The sequence below is a fragment of the Dipodomys merriami genome, unplaced genomic scaffold (assembly GCF_024711535.1).
Source record: "Dipodomys merriami isolate MVZ:Mamm:240054 unplaced genomic scaffold, mDipMer1.0.p SCAF_35, whole genome shotgun sequence".
NCBI lineage: Eukaryota > Metazoa > Chordata > Mammalia > Rodentia > Heteromyidae > Dipodomys > Dipodomys merriami.
Genome location: NW_027205048.1, coordinates 5,124,526 through 5,145,470, shown reverse-complemented (window position 1 = coordinate 5,145,470; position 20,945 = coordinate 5,124,526). Strand labels below are relative to the sequence as shown.

General features: G+C 43.4%; 1 protein-coding gene across 2 annotated transcripts in view; it reads right to left on the bottom strand.

The window, feature by feature from the left end:
• Positions 1 to 20,303, bottom strand: part of Acsl5 (acyl-CoA synthetase long chain family member 5) — a 50,542-nt gene extending 30,239 nt beyond the window's left edge. The window contains exon 1 of one of the 2 annotated variants that reach the window (XM_069987990.1): positions 20,200 to 20,303. The gene's annotated coding sequence lies outside the window, so the exon portion shown is untranslated. Of the gene's footprint in view, positions 1 to 18,073; positions 18,428 to 20,199 lie in introns of those variants that run through there. The other variant, XM_069987988.1, reaches the window with a different exon arrangement.
• Positions 20,304 to 20,945: the final 642 nt, after the last annotated feature.

Below are 20,945 nucleotides of genomic sequence, written 5' to 3'. Positions count from 1 at the left end.
TTTCTTTCTGGGGAGGGGAGTACCAGGAGAGCCTCTGAGATTAACAAATTGACTGTGTCCAATATCCTTTCCCCCAGGGACCCCTAAGAAATTATTTCCCACCCCTATCTCAAGAGAAACATTATCTAGGTGCACAAAAAGGATGCCAGATACCGGGCTGAACACATGGTGAGCACTGAGGATTGAGGCCAGGAAAAGATCTCAAGGAACTAAAGCCATAAAAGTGTCCTCATCCCAGATTGTCTTAGTTTCCAGCCAAGTTCAGCTCCAAACTACTCTAGCAGGAGCAACTATGAGAAAACTACCCTTGCTGAAGCTACATTTTTCAACTATGATCTCATAGCTTTCAGACTCAGGATGATAATAATAGCAGCCTAAGGAGCAATAACTATGTCCAGCCTTGAGATGGAGTGTTTGGATGTCGTGGTTCATTGAATGAGTTAATATTATAAAGTAGGATTTCCCAGATGAGAAATTGGAGGCTCCCAGGGGGAAGGTGACTTGTCCACATTCACACACTATTTCCCATTGTTGTTTCCTTGCTAAAAATGTATAAAATCACAACTCAGTTTTTCTTATTGATTCCACTATGGTCCAAGTGTCTGAATATGTCTGGCACCTTACAGATAACAGCAACTGAAGCTCCAAATTGGCATTCTTCCAAGTTTACTGCAACTCTTGATGGAACAATATCTCAAAGAAGAGGCCAAAGGTTCCTACTCAAAATCAAAAAGGCAAAACAAGAGCTGGGGGCATGGTTCAAGTGGCAGGGCATCTGCCTAGCAAGAACAAGGCAGGTCCAAAGTTTAATTCCAAGTCTGGCAAAAAAGAAGAAGAAGAAGAAGACGGGGGGGGGGGGGGGGCCGGGGGGAGGGGGAAGGTGGCAAAATAAGCCCAAATAAAAGTTTGATTAGATTAGGATCATGACTGCCCTTGGAGCTTTGGGGAAGGTGACATCAGCTGGCTTCTGTGAGGGTAACACTGTACTCTGATCTAGGAAAGCCATAGGCCTAGGAATTGTGTGTGCATAAGAATAGGGAGAGCCACAGAAGTGACCCTGAGTTATTCCTGATCCTTTTTGCTGCCCCTTGATTGGTTGTGGCCTAATGTCAGAATGGTTGCTTTTCATTTTATGGAGGTGAACAATTTCCAGAGATTAAAAGGATAGTCTCAAGTTCTTTGCTTCCACATTGCATTAGAAGAAGAAAACAAAACAAAACAAAAAAAGCCAGGCCTCACCAGGGGCTGGTTACATGATTGTAACTCCTTGGCAGGGTTGGGACAGCTGGGGTAGTCCAGGCATACCTGGAGTTATACAACACCCCAGAGGCCAAAAACATGCAAGAACCAGGCATACAGTACAACATATTTAGGCCAACCAAGTTAACCTGAGCTCGGAAGGGAGTCCATCCCATGCAACACTGTGACCCTGGCAGAACGAGTGGCATGCCAAAGCTGAGAAGTCTGCTTTGTGCTCCCCTCTCCTGTCCACCACTAATCCCTGCCCTCGGGCTGAAAAACCGGGACTAGCCTAGCTGGTTCTTATCACCTGAGCTTCTTCCCTCTACCCCAATCTTAGCTGCACATGAACAGATCTTACCTGGAGCTTCTTCTACTGTGGGAATAAGTTGTGGCTCTGGGGACTTTTACTCTCTCCTCTAGATGGCAAACTTACATTTTAATGGGAGTCTTTACGATACTCTTTGGAGTAGAGTCTAAAGGTGAAGGTTCTGTTCAGTGGTGGTGCTATAGGGGTGAGAGGAGAGGAGGGAGGATGAGCAACCTGGCATGTAACCCAGTAGGAGGAAAGGGACAGAGAATCTTTGACTAGTCTCAAGGGGGCACATGCTGTCAACCCCAGCTGATTGTTAGCACATAGTCACATGGGCACAAGGTCACCTGACCATCAGATTTCCTCTACAGGGCAGATAGATGAGCAGCCATGAAAATAAATAAAACAAAAACAAACCCCAATAAATACTGAACATGGCAGACACAGAAATGAGAACTGAAAAACCAGATTAGCCAGCTCACCTTCTATCACCTTCTTTAGAAGTTACACGAATAAGAACATAATTGGCCTCTCTGCACCTGTCTTCTACTTTAAGGTGTTACGAAGCTGTACACTCTTCACAAGTGGAGGTCAGACCTGGCAAAGGGAAGTCCTGAAACACCTAGTGTCCCTGTGTTCTGGGTAGGCCTAGAGTACATCTCCATGCTTCAGAATAATAAACGGCAATCATTATGGCCACACAGAACCACTGATTGTCTCTGATGATCAGGAATTGCTAGACAGGCATGATCACATATATTCCCTCTGGCCTGCTTTATAAAGATTCCAGGTAAAAAACACTATATGAAATTAAGGGCAGGAAATGTTTCTTCCTTTTCTCTAATTCTTTCTATTCTTCTCTCTTAGCTAAAATATACCCTTGCTTCAACTTTCATCTGCAAGGCTCTCCATTTTTTTGAAATTATGAAATTTATATTCTTATTAAATTATGAAACTCGTTATGAAATTCATATAATTATAAAATTATATCAATTTGTGAGTCTCAAGTTCTTTGGATTTTTGTGTATGAACTGGAAACTAGGTAGCATTACAACCTCAGTTTGACTAGTGGCAAACTGTAAGAGCTTTGAAAGTTACTTCCTCGTTTACTGTGGACCAAGGTCTGCAGTACATGATTTCTTTTAGGCACACTTTGGTTAGATTGCCCACAAGTGAAATAAATGAGTCTGCCTACTACGTGAACAATGAGGGAGATGGTTAGAAATTCCAATCCTAACTTCCTGAGAGTGAAAAGAGAGTTTATTTGCAGAAGGTATTGAAGGATATATTTATCTGTCAACCGAAGTAACTTACTGGTTCCCTTTGCTATCATTGACCGGGTATCCAACTAAAGTAGGAGATACCTGGAATTTCAGATAGTTCCTTCTTGCCACTTCCACATTACTTTAAAATGGGCAATTTATATCATAGCTACTTGGGAGGCATAGAATCGTAGTCCCAGGCCAGCCCTGGCAAAAAATATAAATAAATAAAGTTCACTAGATCCTATGTCAACAAAGTCGGATGTAGTGGCACAAGATGACCATCTCAGATTACAGTAGCGAGTAGGAATAGGGGGTTACCATCCAAGCCAGCATGGACAAAAAAAGCCAAACTCTATCTTAAAAAAATAAGCAAAGCAAAGTAGCTGGAAATATGGCTCAAGTGGGAGAGACTCTGCCTAGAAAGCATACAACACCGAGTTCAACCCTTAGTACTACCAAAACAAAAAACAAAACAAACAAACAAACAACAAACCAATCCAAAACGAACAACAAAAAAACCACACCAAAAAACAAAAAATAAAAATAAAAAACTCCCAGACCAAAAACTCAGCAGTATTTACTACATTTATAAGGTTGTGCTACCATCATCTTTTGTTTCAAAATATTCCAAAAATGGAAGGAAATTCCATACCCACTAAATAGTTATGTCCCATTTCATCCTCATTCAGCCCCTAGGCTGAATATTAATCTGCTTTCTGTTCCTATGGATTTCACTATCTTAAATATTTCATATCAGTGAAATCATATAATATATAACTTTCTGTGTCTGACTTCTTTTATTTAATAAGGTATTTTTAAGGTCCATCTATAGTGTAGTATGCATCAGTAATATTCCTTTTTATGGCCAAATATGATTCTGTCACCTGGGCATACTTCATTTTTTCTATTTTCATTTGATGGATATTTCAATTAATTCTACTTTGGGATGCTGTGGATATTATTATTCCAATTTCTGTTTGAGTATCTTCCTCAATTCTTTAGGGTATATACTTAGGAGAATTACTGGGTAATATGATAATTTTATATTTCACTTTTTGAAGAACTACCACACTACTTTCCACAGTGGCAGCAGCATCCTATATGCCACACCAAGAAAGAAGGTCCTAATTTTTTTATATCCTCACCACCAATGCTATTTTCTGGGGTATTGAAAAGTCACAGTCCTAATGGGTCTGAAATGGAATCTCGATGTGCTTTTGGTTTGTATCTCCCAGCTGACTGATGATAGGTGCTGTGAACCATGTGTGTTTCTTCTTTGAAGAAATGTCTATTCAGATTCTTGTTCATTTTTTAAATTGGATTCTTTGGGGGTTTTATGGTTGATTTGTAAGAGAGCTCTTTTATATATCCTGGACACTAGACCCTTATCAATGATATAATCTCAATAGTTTCTCCTGTTCCATGGGTTGTCTTTGCACTCTCTTAATAGTGTCTGTTTTAATGCTTAACACACACATATACATTTTAGATCTTATGAGATCAGCCCTAGAAAGGATCTAGAACTATACTGTGTGTTATAAACACTCTCTCAGTAGGAGAAGGCCAGGGCTGTGGAAAGATGAGATCTTAACTATAGTGTAGGATAGGGAAATTCTGGTTACAATTCTACTCTGTGAATATTTCCACACATGATCAAATAAATGGCTCTGTTACTACACAGAACCTCCTGCAAGCAGCTGGTGTGATGACATTTCCTTTTCCTTTAAGGTCACTCCTCATTAGGAGCAAATGGAGAAGGGAGAAGTATGTGGTAGTAAAGAGTTTCATCATGCTGTGGCTGGGAGTTTCCCTTCTGGGTCACAAATACACAGCAGAGCAAGCCACAACACATGCCAGGATCAACCCACAGAAAAAAGTTCTCTCAGCTTTGAACAGCAGCATGCCTCTGCTCCAGATCCCAGGCTGACCCTCCTCTGAATGGCCAGAACCAACGTCACTCCTTTCTTGGCTTCTAACTGCTTTTGTGTGTGAGCCAGATGAAGGAATATCTCCTACCTCCATGCCCCCTTCCATACTTCCTGAACCAATCTTGTTGAGATTCAGAACCTCCCTCCCCAATTTTGCCCCTTTGCTGGTTTAGGACAGCATTTCTTCTTAAAGTCTCTCTTGATAAATGTCTAAAGGATATATAAAGAACTTTCATTACAAATGAACCATGGGCAGGGAAGGTGGCTCAGTGGTAGAGTGCTTGCCTTGCATGCATGAGGCCCTGGGTTTGATTCCTCAGCACCACATAAGCAGAAGTAGTGCTGTGGCTCAAGTGGTAGAGCGCTAGCCTTGAGGTGAAGAGCTGAGGGACAGCGCCCAGGCCCAGAGTTTAGGCCCATGACCGCACCCCCCCCAAAAAGAATGAACCACAAAATAGACAAAGAATCCCTCCCTCCCTTCCTTCCTTTCTTCCTTCCCTCCTTCCTTTTTCTTTGTTTTGTACCAATATTGGGGTTGGAACTCAGAGTTCATGTGCCTTTTTCTTTCAAGGCTGCTATTCTACTGCTTGAACCACAACTCCACTTACAGCTTTTTGCAGGTAAATTAGAGACAAGAGTCTCATGGACTTTTCTGTTCAAGGTGATTTTAACTATAATTTTAATTATGATTTTAACTAGCTAGGATTATAGGTTTGAATCACTAGCACCTGGCTTAAGTCTGATTTTCTTTCTATACTTTTTTTTTGGCGGGGGGTCTGAAACCAGAACTCAAATTTGACACATGATGTGACACTTTCATTCATTTCTACCAACTAAGCCATGCTCCAACTCCCATAAATCTCATTTTCTTAAAGGAAATTTTCTAATCTAGACTTTTTCTTTTTGGCTGTTTATTGCTCCGAAGTCTTCAGGCTAAATTACAGTTTTCTCTTGAGAGTTTCTCTCTTTTACACAATTGTGTTTTTGCCTAAGACTTTGGGTTTGGGCACAGCATCCATGTGGCATAAGAGAACCTTGGATTTCTTTATTGTGTGTATGAATCCCCTTCAGAATCCTACCTTTAAGCCTATTTCCTCCTCTGAACCTGAGTTTTTGCTCTTCCTTTGCCTCTGACCCTATTCCTCAGATCTAATATGCTTGTGTATTTCTTACAGTCACCTCCTCAGAGGCTAGCTGGCTGGTCACCTTATTTAGTGCTATTTTTCCTTCTCCAGTCATGGACCAGGCTTTCTCTTTTCCATAACACAGTTCAATATGTAAATGGCTCTGGTCCCTTATGAACCATGCCCTCCCTGAGCTGACATTCTAGCTGAGGCTTCATGGCTGCCATGCCTCTTGTGCCCATGCCATTGTTATTGAATGAGGGACCACTTTACTAGGTTGGAATTGTCTGTTCTAAATACCTGCAGGCCAGGTGCCGGTGACTCATGCCTGTAATCCTAGCTACTCAGGAGGCTGAGATCTGAGGATCATGGTTCACAGCAGCCCAGGGCAGGAAAGTCCATGAAACATCTCCAATAACCACCAGAAAACCTGAAGTGGCACTGTGGCTCAATTGGTAGAATGCTTGCCTTGACCTGAAGAGCTCAGGGACAGCACCCCGGCCCAGAGTTCAGTCCCCACAACCGACAAATAAAACAAAAACAAAAACAAAACCCTCAGTTAATCCATTATCCCTTGCTCTCAAATTCCCCAAAAGATGTCCAACCACGTGCCGGTGGCTCATGCCTATAATCCTAGCTACTTAGGAGGCTGAGATCTGAGGATCAAGGTTGAGGCCAGTCCATGTAGAAAAACCCCAGCAACTCTTCTCTCCAATTAACCTCCAAAAAAGCCAGAAGTGGGCCAGCCTACAGCCAAAAAGCCAAACGAGAGTATAAGGCCCTGAGTTCAAGTTCCAGTACCAACACACACACACACACACACACACACACACACACACACACACACACACACACACACACACACACACACACACACACACACACACACATGCAAGTCTAGCAAAACTCATTCTGCCTGGGTATGGTGGTGTCCTGCACCTGTAATTCCAGCCCTACAGAAGCTTGAATTATATAGTGGATCTGAGGCTCAGCCTGGGCTACACAGCAAAATCCTGTCTCAAAAAGAAAAGAAAAACTCACCATGGCCAATTTTGAGATGAGTCCTTACAAATCAGCATTTTGATAAGATAATGAATTGATATGGTCATTTTGGTAAGATAATGAATTAATCTTATAGATGATGTGTTTCCAGCACACACCACAGACCATGGAGGGTATTTCCCCTTCTCCAAGCTTAAATGAATTGGAAGGAAGACACCTGCATTGTTGACTGTGGAGGAAGTCTAGCCAAGACATAAATTAATGTTATCTCATGTTTCTTGAATTGTAAAGAAAATAATGCAAGCCATCTTTGCTTTTTTTCCTGGCCTGGAGAGTGAATTATTTTTTGTGCAATAATGATATGCAAATTGCAATTATAAACTTAAAAAAAATCTACCTTGTAGAAAGTGGCACAAGTTTGTTGGGGTTTAATTGGTTTCTCTATTCTCTTGCATGTATGGGCTCATCCTGTGGTGACAGAAAGCTCATTAAAAGGGAAACCAAGAGTCCCTAAGTTCTCACAGTCAGCTAGTTAACACATTCTTTCCTGTGTCCTCACTATGCCCTAGGGACAATGTCACACAAGATTATAACACTTAATGACTTTAAAAAGGCCAATGTGCTGTTTAGAAGTATATAAAAGTTCAGTTGACTGGGTTTCCCATTTCTAACCTAATGTGATCCTTAAAATCTTGCCACCTTCCACTTTGTCCTTAACCACAAAGACCATAAAGTCAATGGGACATTGTAAGCCCATTACATTATGAGCATACCTGAAGTGATGTGATCATCTTGGCCTTCCTTAACTTGCAGTGAAGGTGAGCCAGGTATGTGCCTAATGCCAGATCCTTCACCCAGTTTTCTCAGAGGCCTAGTCCACCATAGCACTTCACCTTTTCTAACACCAGTTTACTCATTTGCATCGTGTGTGTGTGTGTGTGTGTGTGTGTGTGTGTGTGTGTGTGTGTGTGTGTGTGTGTGTGTGTATTCTAGGGAAAGAGAAGATAACATGACTTGCCACAATGACTCAGGGCAGCCAGGTATCAATGGTTCACATCTATAATCCTAGCTACTGAAGAAGCTGAGATCTGAGGATTCAAGTTCAAAGCCAGCTTGAGCTGACTAATCTGAGAATGAACCAATGAACCAGCAAAAACTTAGAAGTGGAGCTGGAGGCTCGTAGATTGGAGTGTCTTGAGCGAAAAAGGATAAATGAGAGCTGTAGTGACCAGACACCAAAGTAACTACCCTGAACACCCGTGATTTCCTCATTCTACACAAATAGTAAATTTGAAAAGTATGGAAAAATGTCATTCTCGTTAGTAAAAATAAAGGTATAAAGGTACAAGATCCACATAAAAAGTTGAGATCTGCTGGGTGCAGGTGGCTCACGCCTGTAATCCTAGCTACTCAGGAGGCTGAGATCTAAGGATCACAGTTCAAAGCCAGCTCAGGCAGGAAAGTCTGCGAAACTCTTATCTCCAATAAGCCACCAGAAAACTGGAAGTGGCACTATGGCTCAAGTGGTAGAGCGCTAGCCTTGAACTGAAGGGTTGAGGGGCAGCACCCAGGCCCAGAGTTCAAGCTCCACCACCACCACCAACAACAACAAAAAATTGAGATTGGTAGCATATACAAAGGTCTGAAATGTGGAAAGTCCTAGTCTTTACCTGCTAATACAAGACCAAGAGGATTTCCTTGGGAACTAAAAAGCTATGTGGAAAGTACACTGAAGAGATGAAACAATTTGAAATTAACGGCAATTGGGTAGGTTGTAAAGAAGTAAACATGCCCAAATTTGAATAATTATTATTGTGCTGTAGACATTTTCTATTGGTCATAAACAGATAAGTCTACTTAATAAAATAATCCTGAAATAAACCCTGTACATGCTATAGTCAAGCACAAAGTTGTATTTCAAGGTAAAATAGATTATTTTTTTAGTTATGATAAAGATATTGGGACAACTGTCTAGCCATTCAGAGAGACAATACATAAAAGCTGATTACTGCCATACTCCAACAAAAATAAGTTGGAGACTTATTAAAATACTTAATAAAGACTTATTAAAATGACTTTTAAATAAGTATTTAGCTTAAATAAGTTTAAGAGACTTAAATAAGAAACTACAAAAACCATAAGGGTGTGTGTGTGTGTGTGTGTGTGTGTGTGTGTGTGTGTGTGTGTGTGTGTGTGTGTGTGTGTGTGTGTGTGTGTGTGTGTGTGTGTGTGTGTGTGTGTGTGTGTGTGTGTGTGTGTGTGTGTGTGTGTGTATCTGTGAACCAGTACTGGGACTTGAACTTATTGCCTCACACTCTTGCTTGGCTCCCCACTCCTCCTCCTCAAGTTTGACATTCTATCACTTGAGCCACAACTCCACTTCTGGCTTTTTGCTGGTTAATTGAAGATAATACTCTCATAGACTTTTCTGCTTTAGCTAGTTTTGACCACAATCCTCAGTTCTCACCTTCCTAAGCAGCTAGGATTACAGGATTATGAGCCACCAGTGCCTGGCTCATAAGGATATTTGGGAAGAAAGTATTGGAGAAAATTTTTTTGATGTTGGTATAAGACTGAAGATTGACATGTAACTGCAACCTAGGAACAGAAGTGTCAAGTTTGATTACATAATTTTTTAAATTGCCTTTCAGAAAAGAAACCAAAGACACAGTCAAAAGATAAATGGCAGAAGGTAGACAAACATGTCAGTCAGGCAAGGATCTAATTCCTAAACAAAGGAACACATGGAACACTTTAAAGCCAACTTTCTAGGGCCATGCTCATTTCCCTCTGCCACCTTTTAAATGTATGCCCTTTGACCTAACGATTCTCCTATTCATTTATCCTAGAGGAAGACATTGGCTCAATTAAAGTTGTTACAAGTGATTCATAAAACATTAAGGACGTGTTGAGCCAAAAGAATTTTAGCTGTCTTCTTTGTGAACTGGGGCAGCCGGATAGCATCTCATTTGTAAAATAACAATAGTAATATCTTTCTCATAATGCTATAAATATAATTGTGGTGCTTACCACATAACGTTAATTCTTAGATATTAAGTTCATCATCATTAAAACTATAATGTTTTTAATTCAAGAGCCTAGGATACATAGGTATCCTAGCCTGGGTACATAGGTAACCATATGAATTATATAGCACTTGAACATAATGGAACTCATGGCAGATAAATAAATCTACATGTAATGAAAACAACTCCATAATCTATTGCTAAGTAGGTGGGCAAGTTGGTGCAGCATGTTCTCATTTGTGATGAACTTTACATGTATTTGTGTTTATAAAACAGTAATTCGAACGGGAAAAGGTGGATAAAAGGGGAAGGATTAGAAATGGAGATTCAGAAAGTTTTGGAGTATCCAGTCATTAAATCAAAACAAACTGAAGGGCTTGACAATCAGACATCATTTCTGATGCTGCAGCTTTAGCTGTGAAATCTCGCCCTCCTGGGATTAGTTTCCACTGAGGAGTTGGGCAACAAGCCTAAACAATAACTAGATAGTTATAACACCATGGAATGGTAACAGCAACAACAAGATTTTTAAAAAATCGAGTAAGGCAAAAAGGACTTGAGGATCTAGCAAAGAAGGAGAATTTTAATTAGGAGGGGAATCGATCTCACTGGGTTGACAGTTTCCTCTGAAGGACAGATTTTGTTTGGTTTAACAAACAATGATATATAGGGCCCTGTATTACCCCATCTCAGGAAGCTACTCCCCCTTGGTGGGTGCATTGCTTGGGAACACACACAGGAATACACCCCGGGCTTGTTTCTCCAAGTGCAGCTCTCCCAGGTCCCAAACTATGTGTTCCACACCACCCATTCCAGGCCTGGTGATCCTGTCGCAGCTCTGAGAGTGGAACACATTTCCTTCCTCAGCAGATAAGAAACCAGAACAAAGGTAAAGTCTGAGTCTCTGGGGCTGTGAATAGCTGCACCTTTCAACATTGACTCCAGAATACCTAAGAGGCTCGTGTAAGAGCTGACATGTGAGCCTGTAGATAGCTTCCTAGCCACTCACCAGTGCCTGTGTGCTCAGGCCACCATCTCATAGTCACCACATGACCCAGTTTCCTCTCCTCACCTGGGAACCTGCTCCAGGGTACACAGAAGCACAAACACTGGAGCTGTCCCCAAGCAGATTAGAAAATGGCTTCACGTTACCTCCACAAAGACTGCGTAGGCACACCGCCACGTGAGCAGAGCAGGAAGACAGCATTACCAAAAGGAACCTTACTAAAACTCCAGGAGATGGCTGAAGAGTGTTTCCCATCCCACAGAAAGATTCAGTTTGGTTGTTTAAATAATTAGAAGGGAGGGAAAACAAACTAAAACAAAACAAACAAGTGACTGCACCTTCCCACACCTTCCTAGTACTAGTGCTAGGGTGTATCTGGCCAATCCAAGTTGGAGAGCATGTGGTAGTGAAAAGGTGAGATTTGGGCTTGGGGTGACATCCATGAGTACAAGCAAATACTCAATAAGTGATCTGGGTTTTCAAGGAATATCCACTGGTGATATCTTTGCTGCCTAATTGCATAAGAAATGTGTTGGGAACTGAGTTCAGGAAGGCTGTAAGAAATGGGATAGGATTAGCTGTTTCCTCTCAGCCAGTCCCTCTGTGACCACTCCATGTGCATTTCTATGAGCTTTTGGATTCTAGCATACCTGGCATGGGCTGTGAGGTACAGTGGGAATCTCTTTCTTTTGCTCACTGTTGGCACAAGTTCAGAGGAAGGCATTGAGGGAGGGGAGTCTACTAAAAGAACCTCACTGAAGAATTCAGTCCCACAAGGAACATAATCTACTCCTGTAGGTGGAGAGTCACAAAGTCCACCGTACCTTCCTGTGACTGTATCTTCCTGTGGAATGCCACAGTCAAGGGCTTTGCCCCGTGAGCAACACTCAGCGGTCTAACCTGTGTGAGGTCAAGGTTCACTGAGAACTTGGGTTCAGAGCACATACTATGCTAATTTTATAATTAAGTTCCCTCATACAACCACAATACTTTAAGACAAATTCCCTGTGGGATGTACCCCTGCTTTGGAAGCCCTTGATAGAATGTGCATGGCCAAGGTATGTTTATTTTCTGTGCTTTTCATGTGCTCTGTGTGTGTGTGTGTGTGTGTGTGTGTGTGTGTGTGTGTGTGTGTGTGTGTGTGTGTGTGTGTGTGTACGCACACGCGCTGGTACTAGAGCTTGAATTCAGGGCCTGGGTGATGTCTCTTAGCTTTTTTGCTCAAGGCCAGTGCTCTTTCATTTGAGCCACAGCTTCATTTCTGGTTTTTGGTGGTTGATTGGAGATATGAGTGTCACAGACTTTCCTACCTAGGTAGTTTTAAGCCAGATTTCAGCCTCTTGGGTAGCTGGGATTACAGGCATGAACCACTGGTGCCTACCTCTCATTTACCTTTATACTTACTTTTAATAAGGCAAAGAAAGTCTTGGACCCATGCCTGATACTATACCAGGAATTGAGAAGCAGATACTTAGAAACTGTAACTCCTAGGAGATGGGAATGTGGTAGAGTGCTTGGCTAGCATGTGTGAAGCATGTGTGAATTCCTCAGTACCACATAAACAGAAAAAGCCAGAAGTTGTGCTATGGCTCAAGTGGTAGAGTATTAGTCTTGAGCAAAAAGAAGCACAGAAACGGTGCTCAGGCCTTGAATTCAAGCCCCAGGACTAGTAACAAAAAAAAGAAAATGTAACTCCTGCCTTTGGTGTCTTATGAGTCCATGTAACATGCAAACACATGCAGAATGGCTCAGTATGTGGAAGGGCTCATGAATTTGAAGATGGGAGAGGCTACAATAGACTGGCATTGATCAAAATATCTTTATGGTGCATAGAGACCCAACAATGTGTGATTCCTGCTCTCCTGGCAGGGTTGCCAATGATCTCTTTGCCAGGAATAATCAGAAGTGATGATTCCACCGATGGAGCCCATGGATGGCAAGACCCAATCCTGATTGCAACCTCGCTCCTTGTCTCTGTGCCTTCTTTCTCCAATGTTGTTTCTTATCCACTTTTTTACTCAAAAGACCCATGACTACATTAGGTTAGCTGGGCCTAAATGGAAGTGGGGGAAGGACCTGGATGTAACGAGAGGCACAAGAGGGGTGGGGCAATGGGAATTCAGGTGAGAAACAGTGAAGAGGATCCTCCACTAGTTGATAGGACAGAAGGAAAGGCCCCTGAGAAGGATGAATGAGGTAGTGTTTGGGGCTTGGTGCCATTACGGCGCCATCAGAGTCAATCTGACTCACCGAGACACTAGAGGGGACCAGGCCTTGAGCAGTGGGAGAGAATAGTATTTAATAACCTATCCCCTGTGAAGTCAAATACTAAGAGTGGACTCACTCAATTCACTCATTCAGTTGTGGTACCACCCACAGGGCAGCAACAGGAAGTGACAAATCCCACTGGCACTTAGGTTGATACGGCCAACCTTGATCTACCATTGTACTTCAAACAAATCATCATCTTACAGCCCTGCTGTCCAGGTGAACATTTCCCTGGGCTTCTTGCTGACCAAGTGAATCATGAGAGAATCGAGTAAGGAGAATGAGTATCACAAGTCCGCTGGACTTGATAAGAGGTTATGGTAAAAAGGTAGATAGGCTGGACAAAGTACTAGGTCCCCATCACCCCTGCCGGAATAAAGACTGGGTGACGCAAAAGGTTGTGAAAGAGGCCTTCCCGTCCCAGTTCTCTGCAGAATCAGCTCTCGTATTACCCGGCTGGACCAATGGTCAAAAGCCAACAGACCCAAGATACAAGCCGTAAGCTTTATTGCCAACACTCTTGTTTGCAAAGGCAAACTTTTTTCGGGGGAGTGGGGGAAACTGTCCTGGGGCTTCAGCTCTGGCCCTGTCCCAGAGCTTTTGTGTTCAAAGCTAGCATTCTACCACTTGAGCCACAGCTCCACTTCTGGCTTTTTGTGGTTAATTGAAGATAAGAGTCTCACAGACTTTCCTGCCTGGGCTGGCTTTGAACCATGATCCTCAGACCTCAGACTCCTGTAGTAGCTAGGATTACAGCATGAGCCACCGGTGCTTGGCTGCAAAGATAAATTTTTAAGGTTATTGTCTCCTCAGACACCAGGGTAACAGCTCTACCAGTTTCCAGGCGAGTGGTCCTGGGGACAGTTATTGAATGTCACTGAGCACTGATTTCTCTCAACTGCATACAGACAAGCCCCATATACCATATCTGCTGTGCTCTTGAGCCCCTGAGATGTCCTCAGCAAAGAGTAGCTTTCTTTCCTTCTTATTCCCTTACCTTTCAAGTCCTTATCCATATCAGGTGTTGTGGTCTAAGATGCCCCAAAAGAAAGGATAAGATCAAAGTCTTCATTCCCTTTACATGCATTCATAACTCCCCATTTTCCTTTTCCTTAATGACACTATTATTATCATTCCAGTACTTTCTCCACTTGCTTGCTTAGCTGGTGCTCTACCATTTGAGCCACACCTTCACTTCAGCCTGTGTTTCTGCTAGTTATTTTGGAGCTGGAGACTCATGGGCTTTCCAACTTGGGTTGGGTTCAAACTGGGATCCTCTGGATTTTAGCCTCCTAGGTAGCTCAGAGAGCAGGCATACATTGTCAGCACCTGTCAATAGGTCCTCATTTTTACTTAAATAGAACACTGTAGTTGAAAGAGACATGGTCTATCTCTGACTCAACCCCCCTCTTCTCTTCCTCCCGCAAGCCACTCAAAACACCACAGTGCTTAGAATAGAATGACCCAAGAAGATTCAGAGATCTACAACAGCAGAGCATGAGCTATCTGACCTTCTAAACCCCATGAACTCTTATGTTTATTCACACTCCATGAACAGAGAACCCAGGAAGGGTCAGGTCCTGTGTCACAGGAGGGAGCTAGCAAGAGGAGTCTATTTCTGATCTCAGGATGCCTGGTCACGGATGGCAAAAGCAGACTTGAATGTACGCACAGCACAATGAAGTGAGAGTTATGATGGCTGAGGCCATGGCTGCTGGGGGTCACACCAACCTGCAGAAGGTGGCCAGACTTGAGAGTCACCTCTAGCTGTATCTGACCAAGACTCAGCACATCTGCTGGTGAGCCATGCGGGGCAGACAGAGCAAGCCACACACTATAGGTTCTAAAAATAGTCTCTGAATTCTAGTCTGGAACCCCATCTGCCTGGAAGGTATTTTTTTCTTTTCTTTTTTAAAGGTGCAATGCAGATAAGATTGACCAAAAAATGAACCATTTTAAAGCAAACAACGCAGTGCATTTGTACATTCACAATGTCACATAATCCCATCTAATGCCAAAGCATTTTTATCACACCCCCAAATAAAAATTTGTACCCATTAAACATTAGTACTTTACCTCCTGCCCTCACCCCAGCCTCTGCAAATGTCCAACCTGCTTCTGTTTTATGGATTTAAGATGGAAGGATTTTCAAAAGGTATATTTCTTCTAGTTTCTGTTTGGTTTTGGCCTATGCACGACACTAGACTCACTGGAAATGGAGGCCCTGATTGCCTTTGGAACTAAGTGAGCTGGAGTTCAAATTCCAATTCAATCTAATCATAGGGCATTTAGTGCCATTACTGTGTTTCTGAACTTCACTTTCCTCATTTACCAAATGAAGAAGCCACTTCATAGGACTTTTAAATTAAATAGTAAAATGTATTCAGAACACCATAGAAAATGTTCAATAAATGCTATCTATGAAATTTACAGAAAAGTATGCAAACCCCAATATTTAGTGTCTAGGTCACTACATATGAATTTGCTGGTATTTGGGCCAGTATTGGGACTTGAAGTAGGGTCTGGGCAGTATCTTTTAGCATTTTTGCTCAAGGTTGACACTCTACCACTTGAGCCACAGCTCCACTTCCAGCTTTTTGGTAGTTATTTAGAGATAAGAGTCTCACAGAGTTTCCTGCCTGGTCTGGCTTCAAATGATAATCCTCAGATCTCAGCCTCCTCTGATCTCAAATCTCCTGAGTAGATAGGATTACAAGTGTGAGTCACCAGTTCCTGGCATAAGTATCTCTATATGAATTAAAATGTCTAGGAAATCTAAAGGAAAGCCAATCTTACATTTGAGTCGATGAACAGTCTTTTAGCATCAAACTGCCTGCAGCTTCTGTCTAAGTTTTATAACTTGCTGTTGCTGTGTGACCTTGGGGAAGTTGCTTCACCTCTCTGAGCCTTGTCCCTTTCTTAACTACAATATGGTGAAAGTCATCTACATTGAAAGGCTGTCTTGATTAAGCATGTGCAGCTACTATGTATAGGTACATCACTGGCTTCTTCTTCTTCCCTGTCTCCATAGCTCCCTCTCTGCATCTGTGCCCTAAAAGAGTTATAGTATAGCCAGGGAGAAAAGACCCTTTAGGTCAGGATCTATTTAACTGCACAGCTGAAACATTGTTTGGTGCAGATGTTTGTTTGGTGCCAGCCCAGGGGCTTGAACTCAGGATCTTGACACTGTGCCTGAGCCTTTGGGCTCAAGCACAATACTCTACCACTTGAGCCACAACTCCACTTCCTGCTTTGGGGGGAGGGTAGGTAATTGGAGAGAAGAGTCTCATTGACTTTCCTGCGGGGGGCTGGGCTTTGAAACTTCTCAGGTTTCAGCCTCCGGTGTAGGTAGGATTACAGGCCAGGTCTGAGCTGGGCTCAGACAGTGTGGTTGTTTTTGTGCCAGTCCTAGCACAAGTCCTGGGGCCTGAACTCAACTCAGTAGCTGGTAGTTGTCTCTGAGCTTTTTTTTTTCCTCTCAAGGACAGCGCTCTACCACTTGAGCTACAGCTCTACTTTTGGATTTTTTCTGGTTAACTGGAGATAAGAATCTCATGGACTTTCCTGCCACTGCTGGCTTCTAACCACAATCTTCAGATCTCAGCTTCTTGATCATCATCATCATCATCATCATCATCGTCATCATCATCATCATCATCATCATTATTATTATTGTCGGCCATGGGGCTTGAACTCTGGGCCTGGGCGCTGTCCCTCAGCTCTTCAGCTCAAGGCAAGTGCTCTACCACTTGAGCCACAGCGCCACTTCCGGTTTTCTGTTGGTTAATTGGAGCTAAGAGTCTCATGGACTTTCCTGCCCAGGCTGGCTTTGAACCTCAGTCCTCAGATCTCAGCTTTGTGGGTAGCTAGGATGACAGGCATGAGCCACCGGCACCTGGCGGTATTATTTATTTCTTAAATTAAATTGAATGTATTTCTCTGAAGTGTACCCAATATGAATTGCCCTATTTCATTGTCAGCAGTCCATCAGATACCATCCACTCTATTCATCCATAAGCACTTGCATTTATAACTCTTATTTTATTTAGGTTTTTATTTCTTTCACTGGGCCAGGCACACAAGTGGTACCCACAAAAATTTTTATGCCACACCAAGATAGATTCTGTATTTACCTGAAACATCTGTCCCCTCACCAGGAGAAGACTCCATGGAGTGACTTTAGGTTATTGCTTAAAACTAAACTAGTATTTTATCTTATTTTACACTACTTGTTTAAAAATAGCAATTACCTAGCAGTTGGACTTTTATATTCAACCCCACTCTTCAAATAAGACCATTACAATAAAAGTTGGTATCCTATACAAGATCCCAGGCCCCAAATGCAGAGATTTTTCCAAATGTCTACTTCCCTCAAATGCTTCAAGGTGATTGTAAAGTTAGCTTGTGACCTTACCTTTGAAAAGGTACCAGCTTCATTCAGAAAAGGCTCTTGGTCTGTTTGAATTACACAATCAACTCTTAACCATAAGGGACTTATTATCCACTGAAGACTGAAGCTAAGCTTCCAGGCCACCACGTGGAGCTTTTTCAGGCGCACAAAGATGGTCTCTGTGGAAGTCGCTCTGCCCAGGAGAGGCCAGAGAAAGAGCCATCTTTGCCTCCTACTCATCTTTTCCCTCATCCTGCCTGAACTAGGGATTTCCAGGTGGCCCTTGGAGTGTCTAGGGAGCCATCAGTGGGGAAAGAGAAGGTGGTGTGTGTGTAAACACACACACACACACACACACACACACACACACACACACACACACACACGTGGGACCCGCAGCAAGCTTTAACTTCCCAGCTGTTCTGCTGAAATGGGGAGTCAGGATGTCTGGGTCACACATTCACAGCAGCCCTGGCTGAGTAACAACCCCTCCCCCACGGCCATCCTCTTACCCTGCCTGGTGAGGGGCCCGAGCGCCCTAGGCTTCCAGCGAATAAGGCTCCCTGGCTCTGAGTTCTTCCTGGCACAGGAGCCCTTGTCCCTCTCTTCTCAGCCTTGAGGCAGGGCAGCTTCGGCGCGTCCATGCAGGCAAGCAGCCTGGCCTCAGAGTGTCCCCAGTTATGCCCTGCTTGGAGCTGAGCCGTCCTGGCTCAGGCCATGGCCCAGCTTTCTAACGTGGCCCTGCTCCGGGGACTTCACTTCCTGCTTTTTCTTTCACAACTGAAAGTGGAAGTATTCTGACCAGGAGGAGAGCAGCGCCAAATCTACCCTGGCTCCTTTGCAAAGCCTTTAACCCCAGCACCTCAGGGTTCACACACAAGCCAGCTTGCATGGGTGTCTCCACCCTGCCCTGGTGGGTGCAGCTAGCTCTCAACCAGGGCACACAAACAAACAAACAAACAGAAGAACTAAAAACAGCTCGACGTGTCCCTCACTCCCCTGTCATAGAAGCGGAGGTGACGCTGTTCCCTGCTAGATTCACAGGACAGGAAAGTCCAGTAAGGAAGGACCTCCACCCTCAGGGCCATCCTGAGACCATGATCCTCCTTCTCTCCAGTCCCCAGGACTGTCTGCCTCAGTCCTCAAAGCATTTCTCACAGAGCTCAAGGGATCAACAGCCCAGGCAGGAATGAGCAGGGCAGTGAGCCATGACCTGGCAGGGCTCCTCCCCACCCCCCCCCCCACCAGCCCCTCCTCTCACACAAGTTTAAGTTAAATCTGTGTTCCACCGCCTCTCTCGCTCCCTGGCATTGCCACATTCATCTGATTTACCTAAAGGCTGTGGACTCAAAGGAACATTAGAGCGGCTGCTCTCAGATCTGGAAGCAGAAATAAGGTATTTCCCTGCCCTTTCTCACTTCCCCACTCCAACTCTACAGACACAGCCAGGACATAAGCACTCTCCCGGGCTTGATCCCTGCGAGGGCTCGCAGGAAGTGCAGGGTGAACTTGACTCTTTGCTAGAGCTAGATTAGGATTTGTTCTCTCTGTAAAGAGGAGGTCCTTAGCCTCCAGTTAAAAAGGGCAGAGCCAGCTGGGCCACGGTCTCTGAGAACTTCAGTGCGGAGCTGTTGGACCTGGGAGAAGGATAAAATTCAGCCCATTCCATCTTCTGGGATTTCTCAGAGGTGGAGGAAGCCTTGGCTTTTATTTAATTTCAGAAACTCGGCTCCCCCAAGAGACAAATTCCTTCAGAGAACACCAGAATGGCTTTCAAGCCTCATTCTGTCCTCGGAACTCAGAAGGGGGCGGGGGAGGGGCAGGCACCGTCTTCCTGCCTAAGTGTAAAGGAAGGGCTAAAAGAAGAGGAGGCATCATCACCATCATCGTCATCATCATCATCACCACCATCATGATGATTATTAGTGATCTCTCCAGAACTGACAACTCAAGATAAAAAATTCCTGGGCTATTTCACAATCTCACCAGATTGCTCTATCTGATCCTACCTGTACGTGAGTGACAAGATTTCAGAGAACAAATGAAGGGTTTAGCAACACAGAAGGATTCTGTGTTTTAAAGAAGCCTTAGCAATGATAGATCAGGATTCAACTTGGAGCCATCCCTCTCCTAGCCATTGAACAGCTCACAGATATACCACTTATCTTTGAATAGAACGAAACTACCTATCTTTCAGAGGGTGGTAAGCCAATAATAAATCGTGTGAGTCTCCAGTCCCTACTAATATCTGCTGAAGATTCCCTTCTCTCTTCCAATGGGAATCACTGCCCTCAGCAGCTGTTGGGTAGTCTCAGTAACCAAATTGAGACTGAAAATTCTGAATAGAAGACAAGGAAACCCTACATCTTGTTTATAATTTTTCCCCCCAGTGGATTTACCATTCTTTTCTAATTCCTTTACTTGCTAGCATTCAGGTGATTCCAACCACTCCTTTTCCAACTGATTTTTTTTTTCTTCTTTGACTCCTCACAGGTCATATAAGGCTACTACTCACCAAATAACCTGTAAAAGAGTCTTAGGCTGAGAATAGACATTTATGCACCTTCTTGTCCCACACCAACCCATCCCCACTGTCTTGTAGACATAAAACAGAGCAGGTAGGATTATATCAGCTTACCTTGTAAGAATTCTCCCACTTCCTGAATCTAGGAAACTCTCTCCGCACAGACAGATGGACTGAGCCAGCACCACATTCAGCTGTCCTGCTCTTTCTACAGTTATGGTACTTAGGTACTGTGTATCCTTCAGTGTCTAGCCAGCTCACCTGAAACCTTTGGACTTGTTGCAATAGAGGTGCAAAGGTAAAAGTTACCTGTTCAAACACTCATAGTCACCTCTGACAGAAGTGCAGAATTTGGCAAAAGGTTAAGGCAAGATTGTTAGGCAATGGGTTTAAGAGGGAAGGGAGAGAAGACAGCCCTCAGTTCTGAAAGCTAACAGTTGACAGAACGAATCTTTTATAGAGCCCAGACTTTGGGGCAAGGAGTTAGGCGTGGATAGGTCTTTGCATCTGCTTTTTTTGGCATAGTCTTTGGAACAGAGATAAGAAGAGAGAAATCTAGATAACAAGCTGGAAAAGGTGCTCCTTGAAGTGGAGTGAGTCAAAAATAGAGATGCCACTTAAAAGCATTAATTTTAACATTTGCACTGTAATTTAAAAAAAAAAAAGATTTGCACTAACCAGAGGTCTGAATATGGGAACCAACTTTCTTCTAGGTGGGCCAATGTCCCCTCCAGGATGAAGTAATTTCTAAGACAAGCAGAGAGCTGAATCAGCCTGAAGTCCGGGGTGCAGACTGAGAGGCTAGCCAGACTAACTGGGTAGTACCGAGCAGGCAGCATCGTGGGCCCAGTTGGAATCAG